Source organism: Amphiprion ocellaris, chromosome 9 (assembly GCF_022539595.1).
Source record: "Amphiprion ocellaris isolate individual 3 ecotype Okinawa chromosome 9, ASM2253959v1, whole genome shotgun sequence".
Lineage (NCBI taxonomy): Eukaryota > Metazoa > Chordata > Actinopteri > Pomacentridae > Amphiprion > Amphiprion ocellaris.
The window spans coordinates 9329272-9345918 of NC_072774.1; the positions used below are offsets into that span (position 1 = coordinate 9329272).

At 36.0% G+C, this 16647-nt stretch overlaps 1 long non-coding RNA gene across 1 annotated transcript; it reads right to left on the reverse strand.

Annotated features, from left to right (window-relative positions):
• Positions 1-11594: 11594 nt before the first annotated feature.
• Positions 11595-16303, reverse strand: LOC129349587 (uncharacterized). The gene is made up of 4 exons (XR_008602647.1): positions 16142-16303; positions 15147-15247; positions 14283-14415; positions 11595-13298 (listed from the first exon to the last, which is right to left on the reverse strand). It is a non-coding gene; the product is annotated as an uncharacterized LOC129349587 (long non-coding RNA).
• Between the last annotated feature and the right edge of the window lie 344 nt (positions 16304-16647).

Genomic DNA, 16647 nt, shown 5'->3' on the forward strand with positions numbered 1-16647 from the left:
GCCATAGTATACTATGTTGAAAAATGTCATTTTTCAGCACGTTGTGAAATCATGCCATGTGATGAAATAATGTAAAGCAGGCTGTGAAAAACACTCCAGAAAGGTTTTCTTTGAAAAAAAAAAATCATCATGAATTTTGGCGCAAAAACATGCCATAGTATACTATGTCAAAAGAAAATGCGATTTTTCAACATGTAAAAACATGCCATATTATGACATAATGTAAAGGAGGCCGTGAAAAACACTCCAGAAAGGTTTTCTTTGAAAAAAAAAAAACATCATGAATTTTGGCGCAAAAAAACGCCATAGTATACTATGTCAAAAGAAAATGCGATTTTTCAACATGTAAAAACATGCCATATGATGAAATAATGTAAAGTAGGCCGTGAAAAACACTCCAGAAAGGTTTTCTTTGAAAAAAAAAAATCATCATGAATTTTGGCGCAAAAAAACGCCATAGTATACTATGTCGAAAAATGTCATTTTTCAACATGTTGTGAAAACATGCCATATGATGAAATAATGTAAAGCAGGCTGTGAAAAACACTCCAGAAAGGTTTTCTTTGAAAAAAAATCATCATGAATTTTGGCGCAAAAAAACGCCATAGTATACTATGTCGAAAAAAAAATGCGATTTTTCAACATGTTGTAAATACGTGCCATATGATGAAATAATGTAAAGGAGGCCGTGAAAAACACTATGGTAAGGTTCTCGTTGAAAAAAAAAAATTATGAATTTTGGCGCAAATAAACGCCATAGTATATACTATGTCGAAAAAAAATGTGATATTTCAGCATGTTGTAAAAACGTGCCATATGATGAAATAATGTAAAGTAGGCCGTGAAAAACACTCCAGAAAGGTTTTCTTTGAAAAAAAAAATCATCATGAATTTTGGCGCAAAAAACGCCATAGTATACTATGTCAAAAGAAAATGCGATTTTTCAACATATAAAAACATGCCATCTTATGACATAATGTAAAGGAGGCGGTGAAAAACACTCCAGAAAGGTTTTCTTTGAAAAAAAAATCATCATGAATTTTGGCGCAAAAAAACGCCATAGTATACTATGTTGAAAAAAAACCCACGATTTTTCAACATGTTGTAAAAACGTGCCATATGATGAAATAATGTAAAGGAGGCCGTGAAAAACACTATGGTAAGGTTCTGTTTGAAAAAAAACATCATCATGAATTTTGGCGCAAAAAAAACGCCATAGTATACTATGTCGAAAAAAAAGGCGATTTTTCAAACATGTTGAAAAATTGTGCCATATGATGAAATAATGTAAGCAGGCCGTGAAAAACACTCCAGAAAGGTTTTCTTTGAAAAACAAATCATCATGAATTTTGGCGCAAAAAAAACGCCATAGTATACTATGCCGAAAAAAAAAATGCGATTTTTCAACATGTTGTAAAAACGTGCCGTATGATGAAATAATGTAAAGTAGGCCATGAAAAACACTCCAGAAAGGTTTTCTTTGAAAAAAAAAATCATCATGAATTTTGGCGCAAAAATACGCCATAGTATACTATGTCGAAAAATGGCATTTTTCAACATGTTGTGAAAACATGCCATATGATGAAATAATGTAAAGCAGGCTGTGAAAAACACTCCAGAAAGGTTTTCTTTGAAAAAAAAATCATCATGAATTTTGGCGCAAAAAAACGCCATAGTATACTATGTCGAAAAAAAAATGCGATTTTTCAACATGTTGTAAATACGTGCCATATGATGAAATAATGTAAAAGAGGCCGTGAAAAACACTATGGTAAGGTTCTCGTTGAAAAAAAAATTTATGAATTTTGGTGCAAATAAACGCCATAGTATATACTATGTCGAAAAAAAATGCCATATTTCAACATGTTGTAAAAACGTGCCATATGATGAAATAATGTAAAGTAGGCCGTGAAAAACACTCCAGAAAGGTTTTCTTTGAAAAAAAAAATCATCATGAATTTTGGCGCAAAAACATGGCTTAGTATACTATGTCAAAAAATGTCATTTTTCAACACTAAATCTTATTGACAAATATGTTTTACTTAAGTCCACCTGTTTCAGCCATCTCTACCCCTCATTAGGTACCACTCTAAGGTACATTATACAAAAAAAAAATCCAGTAGATGTCACCGTGTTTTGAAATAGCATGCAGAGCAAGTTCGTCTGCTCACAGGAAGTTAGCACGAGCAGAATCACTCCTCACATGACGCCTCTGTTTGCTGTGATTTTCAAAGGTAAAGTAATACTTTTGACATATTATGGTGCCTAAGGAGTTGCTGAACACAAATGTGTCATTTGAAATGTAAAAAAAAAAGATTTAAAAGGGTAAAACAATTTTTCTCAACTGTTTGGTAGAGGTCAATATTTTAAAAATCGCTGGGTCTCTTCATAAAAAAAACATTGATTGTTGTTATTAGTGCCCCAAAGAGATAAGAAATATAAAGAAATAATTTTTTCATTGCCCTTTTCTTGGTGAGGATGTTTAAGGGTTAACTTAACATTTGTAAACAAAGCAAAAACGTATCAACAAAGTTTTCTGTTAGTTTGTGCTCTTGTAAGTTTAACTCCAAGATTTTGAATACTTTCATTTACTGCAAATGAATATCTACTCCAAATGTCTCACTAATAATCATTATTAGCCTTAAAAACCCACAAAACACCCCTCTATACTCGATCACACTTAGTACAGGCCGGTTCCCCCTTCTATAAATCTGCTTGGAATCTTCCACTTCCTGTTTGTCAAAGTGGCCTTCTACCTGGACAGGTTTTGTTGGAGCTCATGCAACAAACATTTTGGGTAACTGCACTTTAATATGGATGGATGACACTGAATTAGAGTCTGTTTTAATGAGACTGAGTTAAGATGTGTAGCTCTGTCATTAAATAGGAAATTATTTCTCAGAATTCACAGAGAAAAGTCTGAAATGTTTGCTAGGTTAGCATCCCACATGTTCTTTGGCTCAGCTAAAGCTAACTCTCTCCAACTTCTGGATCTCTTGAGTTGCTTGTTGTTAAAATATCTTGCTAGAGGTGCTGAAGCTCAGAAAGTCTGAGATGTTTGTTCAAAATAAGCTCATTCTCAAGTCTTCTCTGAACTGTCCTCTTTTGTTTGAACTTTCCCTAAACTTAGGAGTTAATGACAGAGCAGCACATCCAGACTCAGTCTCATTTATGTAGAGATTAAACTTCAGTGTCATTCATTGATGTTAAAGTGCAGTTTTTCAAATGTTTGTTGCACATGCTCCCGACCAAACCAGTCCAGGTGGAAGATGATGTGAAGAGAAAGCTCCAGAGGATGAATATCACACATTTACGTTGGAAATAAATGTCCTTTAATTTAACATTGTCATGCAAATGATGTTCAAATCTTTGAGTGTTTTGTTGATGTTTGTTTCTAAATGTTTTTTGACACTCGGCCCCAAAGATTAAAACCTTCTACGGCTCACAAGCTGCAACAATTCACACATTATCAACTATCTTTCTGACTAAACTAATATAAAAAGTGAAAAACTGCCTGATTCCTGCATCATGAATGTAAATCTTTTTGGGTTTTATGACAGTAAACTGAATATATTTGGGTTTGACATTTTATAAACCAAAACAAGAAATGAATAACTGGAGAAAACTATTAATTGACATTAATGGACAAAGAAAATGTGTTTTCTAACATATATGGCTGAATTACTCCAACGTTACAAGATACATACAATTTGAATTCAATTTTATTAATATAACGCCAAATACAGGTCAAATTGTCTCAAGACACTTTATTTTTATATTTTTTGTCATATTTAAAATATGACAAAGTAAGAAATTTAAACCTCTTGACTAATCCAATTTATTATTTGGTTTTTAAGAGATTAATCGATAATTAAAATAACTTTCTCCACTAAAACTAATAAACATGAGGTCAAATAGAAGGAACAGTTTTAAATACTGCAGTCCCACGATGACAAGAATAAAGTTTGTCAACAAAAACTAAATCTGCTGGTGGATTCCATTAAAGTCCTAATAAATGATAATAAAGTGTGATACTAAAGGTTTGTGGTGCTAAAAATGTCAAAGTAAAGATATCAAGTTGAACATCTGGATGGAGGTTGATAAAAGTTGACCTTCTTTCATTTCTCTGGAACCGACTCCATGGATTTTATGGATGGTGGTTAAAGACCTGCTCTTCAAGTGATCTTCCTTCTAGTCCCTGTAAAAAGTCAGTCCATCCTGGCCGACTTCAACACCTCTTCGTGACAACTTGTTCTGCCTACGACCTCGTGGAAACTCCAGAAACTCTGGAAAACCCGTGGAGACTCGAAGAACTCGTCAGGTGGGGGAAGGTGTGGTGGGCGGTAGGGGGAGGTGGGGGAGTAGAGGGGGGAGGCCGCCACCCATCCTCCCCGCCTACTCTCCGCCCTGACTCCACCCAGACTCCGCCTTGGCTCCACCCATGTGGTGACTTCACAAACTACGATGTCAAAGGGACGACGAAATTATTTCTTTTCATCTGATCTGTAGCTCAGTGAGTTAAGGATTTGCCTATGGAGCTGCAGGTCGCTGGTTCAAGACCAGACCCTTCTTAAATTTTCTCAAAATCCTGACAAAGACAAAGAAAGAAAAAGGCCGGTGGTGGGTCTTGAACCTGCGACCCTCCGCTCTGTAGTCTCTCCTCTTATCCCCCTGAGCTACTCGCTCAGATACAAATTCTTCTGGTTTTTGCGCATTTATCATCTATTTTTTGTCATTTTCGAGTTTTTTTTTAACTCGGATCTCGACTTGACCGTTTTTCTCAGGAGGTTGGACTTCAGCCTTTGTGCTGGAGGGTGGAACCCTCAGTTCCAAGACTTTCAAAGCCTCCAGACCTCCCGAGTCCTCAGGACCTGAGCTTTCACACAGTCTGAGGGCTGAAATTTTCGAAGTCCCACAGTAGTTCTCTGTTAGATTGAACTTTCAGACAGTCCAAGGACTGATATCTTCCAAGTTCCTGAGTAGTTCTCTGTTAGTTTGAACCTTCAGACAGTCTGAGGGCTGAAATTTTAAAAGTTCTTGAGTAGTTCTCTGTGAGTTTGAGCTTTTAGACAGCCTGAGGGCTGAAAACCTAGAAGTTCTTGAGTAGTTCTCTGTTAGTTTGAACCTTCAGACAGTCTGAGGACTGAAATTTTAAAAGTTTCTCAGTACTTCTCTGTTAGTTTGAACTTTATGGTTAACAGAAGCCTTAAAACTTGTGACCATGAGTCTTGATTTCACATTTAGACCATCCATCTGAGTTCTTCTCAGACCTTCACCTGTAGGTTTTTTAGAAATCCTGAACAAACTTTGATTCTCTTCACTGAACAATAAAGTTTGTGGAGATCAGAAGGTAACATTAGTTTGATAAATGCCTTCAACTACTAGTAGACTTTATCTGGAAAGCAGTTTTCTGAAATGAGCACTTAGTAAATCTGTCCACAATCAAACCAAGAACATAGAAAGAGGAAACGTTTGAAGAAGCAACTTGATGTTCTCATTTCAGACTAGAAAACACTTTTAGACCTTTATCTGTTTTTGCTCTTTTTGATCGTTTTATTGTCTCTTCTGTTTAATTTGATCTTCTAAAGTCTAACTGGTGTCTTTTCCAATGTTTTGTCTTTAGTTTGATTCTTCTTAAATGTTAGAAAAGAATAAAAGATGAGAAAAGAGCAAAACTAATGTCTGATTTGATTTCCAAATGTTTTGTCTTTTTAATGTTTGTTGTTTCTTCAAATGTTTTCTCGACTTGTTTGAAAAATTTCCTTTTCTTTCCCAATGTTTAATTTTTCAATTAAATCTTTAAGTTTTTTTTTTAAATGTTTTGCCACCTTTTTATGTTTAATTTTCTTTTTAAATGATTCATTGCATTTTCTGTTTAATTCCTATTTAAAGTTTTATTGTCTTTAAGACAATTTTCTAATTAAACATTTAATTCTTTTATTAAATGTTTTGTCTTTTTAAAGGTTTAATAATCTAATTAAATGTTTTGTATTTTTTTAATGTTTAATATTCTTCTTGTTTAATTGTATTTTTTAAATGTTTAATAGTCTTCTTGTTTAATTGTATTTTTTAACTATATTAAACATTAAATACAATTAAATGACAATAAACAGACAAAATATTGAATTAGATAATTAAACAAGATACAATACATGTAATCATGAAATTAAACAAAATTTTTAAAATACAAATATTAAAAATTACAGATAAAATATTTTCGATAATTACACATTTAAAAAATACAATTAAACAAGAAGATATTAAACATTTAAAAAATACTTTTTAATAATAAAACTTTTTACAAGTTTTATTATATAAATTTTTTTCCTTTGATTTAATTGCTTTTTGTTATGTAGTTTGTTTCTTTAAGCTTCTTTTTCTGTCAAGATTTTAACCCCAACCTTAAAAATGAAATAAACCCTTAAATCCCAATGAAAATACTTCTGTTGTCACAATCATGAGTTAGTCAATTATTCAGTTTATCAATTCAACTTTATTTGTTTAGCACCTTTCACACAGATTACAAAACTAAACAAGCAAAGAGAAAAAAAACTATGCTAAAACTATGATTAAAACTCACAAACATTTAAAAAAAAAAAAAATTTAACATGGTAATAAAATATGTTGTGTCCAGGGGATGAAGGGAGTTTATTGAAGTCTTCTTGGGCTCACATGGTAAATCATTTAAAATATAAACTTGATATTCAGTCTAAGGAAACTGCAGAACGACAGAAGAACCAACAATATCTCCTGTTTTCTCCTTTAATGAGTCGACTCTTCTTGTGCTTTCAGACCAAAGAACTACAGACTCTTCACAACCTGCTCAAACTCTTGGTACAGGATCTCACCACACGGGTCAAGAAGGTTTCTGTCTCATTTCTACTCTGAAGCTCACTTTCTCCTGCTCAAACTGCTGACAAATGTTTCTGCTGCTCTAAAGTCTGGTCTCCAGAACTTCCTAAAAACTCTCAAGGTCTCTTCTGCTGCAGGTTGCTATGTAGAACTGTTCCAGAAAACCTCACTAAACCACATGGAGGGGCCTCAAGATAGTCGTCCAAATGAAACCATACAAAAACCAAACTAGTACAACCCAAACGCTAAAGTCTCCTGCAGCCTACCAGAGAACCTCTGAGAACAGAGAATCAGGACAGGAACTCTTACCTTCTGGACAACCAACGCTGGTTCTCAAACAAGAATACAGAATGTGTCTGACCAAAAACCTCTGAAGACTCACTACAGCCAAGATAAAGACACAACTCAGCTGCATCAAATCCACTAATCACTGCACACATTAGCACCATGTGCTAACTGTGGCTAAAGAACCACATTTACCAAGACAACTATCCAGTACAAAGCCCTAAAACACACCAAAAAACACATTAAAGTCTATTTTACTGCTGGAAGCTGCAAGCCAACGCCTAAAGAACAAACTAAAGCAATGGAGCCAAACCCGGTTCACTGGTGAAGAGAAGCAGAGGAAATGTTTGTCTGCAGCTAAATAAAGCAGGAAGACACTGAGCTGCTCAGGTGTTCCTGATAACACCAAGCAGCCACCTGGACAGCCAATAGGAACACAGCTTACTGGAAGTCCAGAGGGCTGGGTTAGTGAAGTAAATTTAGTTTAAAGTTGAAGCAGAAAGTTAACAAAGAAAGTTGAAAACCACCTTCTGATACCTGAAATCTCTGAGTTTTCACACAAAGAACGCCTGAACATGTCAAACTGGTTTCATAGTAGAACCATCATTGTAAAAACGTCATGGTGTCTTGCTCAAAAAACATTACGACTCGGCTGTCTAGGGTCGCCGAGGAGCAACACAAAAACAGGACAAACGCTGGTTTCCAGAGGGTTAAGCGGCTATTTATTTGAAAGAGTAAGTTTACAACAACACATGTGAGCAGAAAAATCACAAAGTCTGTCTTTAGTTCAGCTGAAAATATTAGTTTTTGTCTTTTTTATTGACCAAACTTTTCAGGAAGTAGATGAAGAATAATTAAAGCTCTCATGTAGAAGTCCAACTTATTTTGGATCCTTGTGGAGAGTTTAATCTTAGAGTTTGTACAGCTGTTGAGTTTTTAGAGTCACATGGATTGTTTTGACATTTAATAACTGAGTCCTGAAATAAAATTACAGTTGTGGATTTGTCATTTAGTCTGGACGAAACAAATAACAGCAGCATGAATCTCAAATGTCATTATGAGGAGTCTGGATTGAGGTTTCTCACTTGATAATGATCAAAACATGAAATTTAGGTTGGTTTAAAGGAATATTCCACCTTAAATCTTTGAATGTTGACCTAGAAGGTTGGTTTCAGGAAGTGTTCCACCTACAAGGTCCTCAAACATCCACCTTAAAGGAACATTCCACCAAAAATCCTTGGACATGCACCTAAAATGTTGCTTTAACCGAGTATTCAATCCAAAGTCCTCAAAGAGACCTGAGGGGCTGGTTTAAAGGAATATTCCACCTAAAACCTCAAATATAGACCTGAAAGGGTGGTTTAGAAAAAATCCTTCAATGTAGACCCAAAAAGTTAGTAAGGAGGAATATTCCACCTGAAATGTAGACCTGAGAAGTTGGTTTGGAAGAATATACCATCCGAAACATCCTTAAATGTAGACTAAAAGACGGTTTGGAAGAAAATTCCACCTAAAATCCTCCAATGTAGACCTAAAAGGTGAGTTTAATGGTATATTCCACCTAAAATTCCACTACTGTAGACCTTGGAGGTTGGTCTGATGGTATATTCCACCCAACATCCTTGAACATAAACTTAAAAAGTTCGTTCAAAGGAATATTCCACCTAAAATCCTTCAATGTAGACCAAAAATTCTTGGTGTAAAGGAGTATTCCACCTTAAATTTTTATTTATTGTAATGTTTATTTGGCAGGGACGATACACACAACATTGCCACAGAAAAGGGAAAATGCGATGCATATAAGACGTCTAGCTTCAGCTAATTTGCAGTCTTTGTCCCTGGTCAGGCGTTTAAAATACACTAAATACAATTAAAAAATGCAATGACACAAATACAGTGAATAATACAATAAATAAATAAATAAACACAGTTGCAGTTGTCAATTACTGATAAAAGAAAACTGAGTTGCATTTAACATTGAACATTAGTAAAGCACTGTTATGTTGACAATGACTTGTAAAAAATGAATGTTCACACTTCTGCTGCTGCTTGAGCCAGTATTTAACTTTCACACTAAACCTCTTCAACTCTGTTTGGGATTTAATTTCTGATGGTAAGGAATTCCATAGGTGTGTACTTTGCACTGATAGAGATGGTTGGCCAAACGTTGTTCTGCATCTTGGAATTTGACAGTTCTGCTTGGTCCTGCTCCTTGTCATTGTCCTGGAGCTGTCTGTCTTTTTAAAGATCTGAGACATCACTTTTGGGGCCCGTCCACTTAAACACTTAAAAACAACTTTTAGGAAGGAGAACTTTATACAGTTGGAAAAAGTCAACAAATTGTATTTTTCAACGATTTTACAGTGATGCCATTTTTGTGGTTTCTGGTCTAAAATTTTCAAAGCTTGTTTGTGAAGTGAGAGTAGAGGTCTGGTAGCTGAGTCAGTGGCTTGGCCCCAGGCAGCAATGCAGTAGGACAAATGTGAAAGAACCATGGCATGCAGATATAAATGGACTGCCTTAAAAGAGAGACATGACCTGATAAATCTAAAGCAGTTCAGACTGGTTTTTACAGTTCTGGATAATTTCTTTATATGTGCGTCAAACTTAAATTGTGGATCTAGAGTTACACCTAAATATTTAAATTCATTTACCACCTCAATTTCTTTAGTATCAATAGTGATGTGAAACTTCTCAGGGACTTTCTGTCTTATTGAAAAGCACATTGATACTGTTTTTTGTGATTAAGTGTTAAATGATTCCTTTGTAGCCATTCTGAGACAGTAACCATCTGTCTGCTTAAGATGTCTGAAGCCTGACAGGGTGTCTTTGCTGAAACATAAAACACTGTGTCATCAGCATACATCTGACATTCAGTGCCCGTACAGATGGTAGGCAAATCATTTATGTATAAGCAAAAAAGAATAGAACCTAAGACTGATCCCTGGGGCAGACCAGTCTTACTGTTCAGAGGAAATGTTTTTACATTCTGTAGTCGAACACACTGCTGTCGATATTCCAAATATGAGCTAATCCAACTAACAGCAGGAGCAGAAAAATTAAATTGATGTCTTAATTTACTGAGAAGTATCTCATGACTTACAGTGTCAAAGGCTTTCTTCAAGTCCAATAACACTGCTCCAACCACATTTCCGTTGTCAAGTGAACATTTTATTCTCTCAATGAAATGACAGTGCCATCTCAGCTGAACAATTTTTGCAAAATCCAAATTGCTTAGAATGAAAGAAATGTAGACCTAAAGGATGGTTTGGAGTAATATTCTACTCTAACATCTTCCAATGTAGACCTAAAAGGTTGATCTGATGGTATATTCTACCCAACATTCTGGAACATTTACCTAAAATGTTGGTTTAATGGTATATTCCCAGAAGAACCCTTGAACATTGGACTTAATGGTATATTCCACCCAAAATACTTGTACATATACCAAGAAGTCAGTGTAAAAGAAATGTAGACCTCAAAGGATTGTTTAAAGGAATATTTAAACGATCATTTTCATTATTTAATAATCTGTTATCAGTCAGAATCCTGGCAAACTTTTCATCAGTTTTTTTAGTGGAAGTCACAAATAAAGGAGCTCTTGGTTTTTCCCTGCGTTACTGAGTCAAAAGCTGCTGTTTCAACACAGACACGTTCACATGCATCCACAAACCTCTCAGCACTCAAACACCCACAGACAGGAGGCCGGCTGGACCGAGGCTCGGCGGCGTCCTCAGACCCACGAGTCGGGGAGTCGCTGAACTTGTTGGTCCGGTTTGAAGGCCTCCATGTGGTCCAGCAGAAGTCCACGTAGTCGGTGTTGGCTTTGAACCGCAGTGACTGGCCACCATCAGGTGGACCGGCTCGTCCTTGTAGGACTCCTCCTGTAGCCTTGAGGGGACCACAGGAACATTCAGTAGCTGTTGGAGTTCTTCCTGTCAGGCTCGTGGTAGAACGGCTCTGAAGAATCTTGTACTTGTCTTATCTGGAACAATCTAACAGCCTAAACTGTTAACAGCAGAGTAAAGAAGCAAACAAACAGGCATAGATTAGGACTCAAACTAGATTTATTTTAGAAAACAAATCAGCTTAGAGGCATTTGTTCACACGTGGTTGAATAGGAGGCCATCCAATCAGGTTAGAGGTCTTCACTCTGTAGGTTGTTGTTCGGTGAGACTCTTGGACCTCCATCAGCTGACGTGGATGTTTGATGGTCTTCTTCTCTAGTGCCAGATGATTCATCCATGAATTCAGCAGCGACAGACTGAAATGAAGCTCATGCTGCCGTTATTGAATTCCTGTTCCAGATCAAATGTTCAGAGCTCACCTTGAATGCAGCCGTCTGCTGTCTGATAGTTTTTCTCATTGTAGTCTTCAATAAAGTCTCTTTCCTCATGTCAGGATGTGGTGAGACTCTTTCTCAGTCTCTGCAGACGTCCCTCATTGTGCATCTCCAGAGAAGAAACAGAAAAACTGGTCACTGCTTCAGCATCACAAACGCTCTCCAGCATTGAGAGTGTTTTAGGAATTCATTCATTGTGTTGTGAACTTTGAAGGAGCAGAAACTTTACAGCTGCCAAAGATATGAGCTCCAATTCTGTATGTTTTAGGAAATGAAGTTCATCAAATGAACACTTGATTATTGCTGATAACAGTCATTAAATTACTGAAGAAATCTAACATAAAAACCTGTAAACTCTCAGGCAGCTTTTGTTAAAGTTTGTCTATAATTCTATCATCATGTTCTGGAACCAGGACTCTACAGAAGTTCCTTCAATCAGATACTTGTGTGTTTCTATTTAAGGCCTCAGGTTTGAACGTACAGCAGAGGATTAGAAAGGAGTGATTTTAATATTTAAAATCAGTCCAGTAAATGTTTGGCATGAAAATTAATAAAATTTTGATTTAGATAGATTTGTGTCAAATAATATTGTAGAGTCTCACTTAAATATATCCAAATGAGTTCAGTGTATTTACATTTTATAGAATATTTGATTTCTTAATCTCAATACTGTAGGGTCTGACCCTAAATATTATAATAATGATGTCAATTTAAATAATATTTTAGTGCAGAGTCATAAACTTTAATCAGCTAAACTTACATAATAAATATCACTGTACAATCTTAACCTGAACATTTATATTACTGAGGTAAATTTACATAAATCATGATATTCTAGAGTCTTAACTGGAATATTTCTAACATTAATCTTTTTGTATTGTGCTGATAAACAACAATAACCCGACTTTCAGATAATATTTGTTGTCTGTGATTGTGAGACTAAATTCCTCCACATTCTGGAACTGGACTGCATTTCCCAAAATGGAAACATGGACAGAATTTAACACTCTTATATCCATGGCAACGCTAACGTTTCTGCTTCTTACCAAAGTTCACAACACAAGTAAAGATTTTAATGTAAAACTTCAGGGATGACTGCTGACCATAAGTATTCTGATCAATACTTCATGATCAATATCAGGACAGATGTTACAACTCCAGCTGTTGCATTAGACTGCATTTATTCACAGAGAAATTAAAACATCACATTCCTCATAAAAACTAGATGGGACCTTTATTAAATAAAGTGTTGGTGAATAAACAGTGTAAAAAGTGTAAAGCAGCTCCATTAAATTAGGAGATGTGAGACTTCCACAGCATGGATCACCATCTGCTGTGTTGATTCATAGCTGAATGTCAGAATGAACTGAGATAGAAAAGCTGCTTTGAGCTGCAACATTACGGTCTGACAATCCAACACCATCACAGTTTTCATCTGGTTGTTTTGCTCCAACATGCTGTGAAGTTCAGTTTTTACCTGAATCAATACAGAGATTCTATTTCCAACCAAGACTGGAATAAAAATTAGAATGTTATGAGGTTATTAATGCAACTAAATCCTTTCAGATGGAAGGATTTACTTCTAAGTTCTAATTCAAGTTTCAGTTGGAGCACATTGCATTCACAAAGAAAAACAGCGAAACCTTCATAGCAACATTTAATAAACCTAAAGCTTCCCTGTTGGCTCATTGGTGGAGTTTGTTACTGAGCATCTGAACCTTAAATCCAGTGAGACGACCATCTTCAGTCGAGGCCAGTCAGAGAACTTCAAGACCTTCCATCAGCTGGACCAGATGTGGCATCATCTCCCTCTGAACATCTGGATGACAGGAGAAAAGACAGAAATCAAACACAGATCACAGAAATACAATTTATTCACTTTCATCATTTTATAAAAGTAGTATGAACTTTATTAAAACTTAACATCAGTAATGAAAATAAATGTTTTTATCTTGTGTTGAAGCTAAATTTAAAGTCAATTTTAATGAGTTTATCCTGAGAGGAGTGAGAATGGAGCTTTTCTTTCCTTTTTAGAATATTCCCTCAAAATATTCTGTTTATTATTGGCTTTAGAAGCATTTTTCTTTACTTATTTATTTTTAGATACCTCAGACTGATACACTTTGCTGGTTTGCAGATAATTTCATGTACAATGACAATATAGATCTTCTATTATGACATATTTTGCTAAAACAAGAACTGCAAACCTTCCCAACCATCTCTCAGGCTGCAAAATTCCAACTGCGACCAAGAATTATCTGATGTAGTTATTATTATAATCTTTACTGAACCAGCCCTGGAATTAAGAAAAATCTGTATATGGATATGATTTTCTCTGATGGGACAACTATGGAAGCCGTAGTAACAATTAACTATCCTTTGAAGGGAAAGATTAGGTCTTCATTCATGTGGATTAAAAAAAAATGCTCTCCCTTTAAAAAAAAAAAAAAAAAAAATGCATACAACAAAGTAAATCTCTTCTGCACTGCACACATACTACACTTTTGTATAACTCTGGATGTCAGAGTAAAAGCAGACAGATCCACTGATCAGCCACAACATTCTGACCACTGACAGCTGAAGAGAACAACATCCATCATCTTGTTCTAATGCAACATTCTGCTGGGAAACCTTGATGTTCATGTGGATGTTTGACATGTACCACCACCTAAACACTGCAGGACAAACAACCCCCTAGTCTCCATGGCAACAGCAGTCCTTGATGCCAGCTGCCACCCTCAGCAGGACAAATCAAAACTGCTCAGGAGTGGTCCGAGGAACACGACAGAGCTAAGCTGCTCACCTGGGTTCCACACTCCCCACATCCAGATCTGATGGAGCATCTGTGGGATGGTCCAGGATCAGCCTGGTCTAGGTAGGATCCACCCTGCAACCCACAGGATCCACAGGACATCCCCAGAGGTTCTGATGAACCACTGGGTCAGAGGAGTTTGAGCAGCATAAAGGGACCAACACAGTATTAGTCAGGTGGTCAGAATGTTATACTGTTATATTGTCATGCTGATTATATGATCAGTAAATGTTACCATCAGTTATAACGTCCACATTGATCAGGGAAAAAAAAACCCAAAACTATCAGTTCATTCAGAAACTGTGGGGTTAAACCTAAAAACACAGACCTCAACAGCAGTTTGTTTCAAAGCAGAACACCAGCTGGTTTTCACTAAAGAAGCTTTCAGAGCAACAATTAAATGACAGTTTTGTTCTCATTAAGTTCAGAGTCAGCCAAAATAATGTACACACATCAGGAAAAGAAAAACTTTTATAGATATTTCATTTGTATAAGTACTTCTATACATATAGAGTCCTCTTTCTAAGTTTGATCAAATCGTGATAACTGTGTCCTGTTGTACGATGTTTTCCCAACAGATGGCGCTACCCTCATGAATGGAGAATCAACAAGTGATGTCTACAACACAACAGAAATGTCTGGAAGCCAGTGGCCACCACTTTGAGCACCTCTTGTAATTGTAGAGGCCAAAGATAACTTTTATTAATCTCGTGATGTCTGAATAAATTTGGTATTGAAATATTTATGCAAGTTTTTCTTTTCCTGATGTGTGTAAACATTATTTTGGCTGACTCTGTATAATGGGTTTCTGACAGGTCACCAGGCAACATCTTTTTATAATAATGACAAACATACCTGCATTCTACAGGAGTGATTTTCCTCATGTGCAGGTAAAGATGTGTGAGGAGCTTAGAGATGACAGGAGCAGGAGTCATCCTCACTAATTCAGCTTCCACCTAGAAACACAAAGACCACAAACACACTGATATACTCTCAAACGTTCAACCTCACAGCCTCAAAATATCTGTTTAGGAGGTGTTGCGTTTCTAAATTCTGCTGAAAGCATTGACAGACACTCTGTTACAAGGTTGTGTAAAAAGCAGCCTGTCCTCTGAGCTACTGAGAAATTTTCCTGAACAAAGTTTCTATGTGTAAATCAGCTCAACAAAAACTAAAGCCTCAGTCAGAGATAACAGGTATCGCAAATTATAAACAACTTTCTTTGTTAACTCAGACTTTCTGCTTCAACCTCACATAAAAAGGGGAGTTTAACTCATCAAGTGACTGAAAATGAATGGCTTGTGCAGTTCTAGATCCAAAAGTAGGATGTTTCAACTCATGTTTTACAACAAATACATGCAATAATAAATAAATAAATACAATGGCTGGTTGTTAGTTTATTCACTATCAATGTCACTTTATATACTGGATTGAACTTGAGCAGTGGAAGAGAGAAGGAATTTAATGAAATTATGGAGATTCAGAGAGGTTGCGCAATGTTAAGGGCAGTTTAATTCAAACCAGCTGAATGTTAAACTTCAGTGCAGCTGAACGGGTTTCAGTTAACCTTAAAGTAAAATAACTTTTTTAAAAGCTAAAATACACAGCAGAGAAATACAGGTTGAGAAGATCATTCTAATAACGACGGACAGTTGCAGCAGAAACTAACACAGGTGTTCAGCGGTAAGTTAGCCACCTGTGTTAATTAGCCCGCTAGCTAACTTAGCCGCTTAGCTAGCTAACGCGTCCGAGACCAACTGCTCAAACACGACAAAACACAACTCTTCACAAGTCGCTGACTTAAGGTACAACAAAACAACGCTACTGGTTAGAAGCATTTATCTTCTTACCGTGTTTTACTCCAAAAATAAGATCAACAGCAGCCAGAGATGCTCCCATACGTGCCGACCATAGATATCCATAGAACAGATCCGCTAGCGCGCTGTCTTGTATATTATTTATGGTCTGACCAATCACTGCTCTCTGGCTCCGCCCTCTGAGAATCTTGTTGTCGTTTGGCTCCACACTTGCTGATGACCACTTCCGGTCTCAGAAAATAAAAAAACTGACATTTTTTTGTTTCTGTCTCTTACTGATTTTTTTTTTGTGTTATTCTCAATATAAAATGAAAATCAAACCATTTTTAAAATTTCGTATATCCCCTTTTGATCACGAAAAGGAAAAACGCCTTGTATTTCAATTTTAATTTTTGTATTTTAAAATGAAAATCAAATAACCACTCGTTTTTTCTTTTTCAATACCCGTTTCAGAACGAAATATCCAATTGCCAGATAAATACACGGACCATATATATATATATATATATATATATAGATTTGCAGTTATAAATAAATAT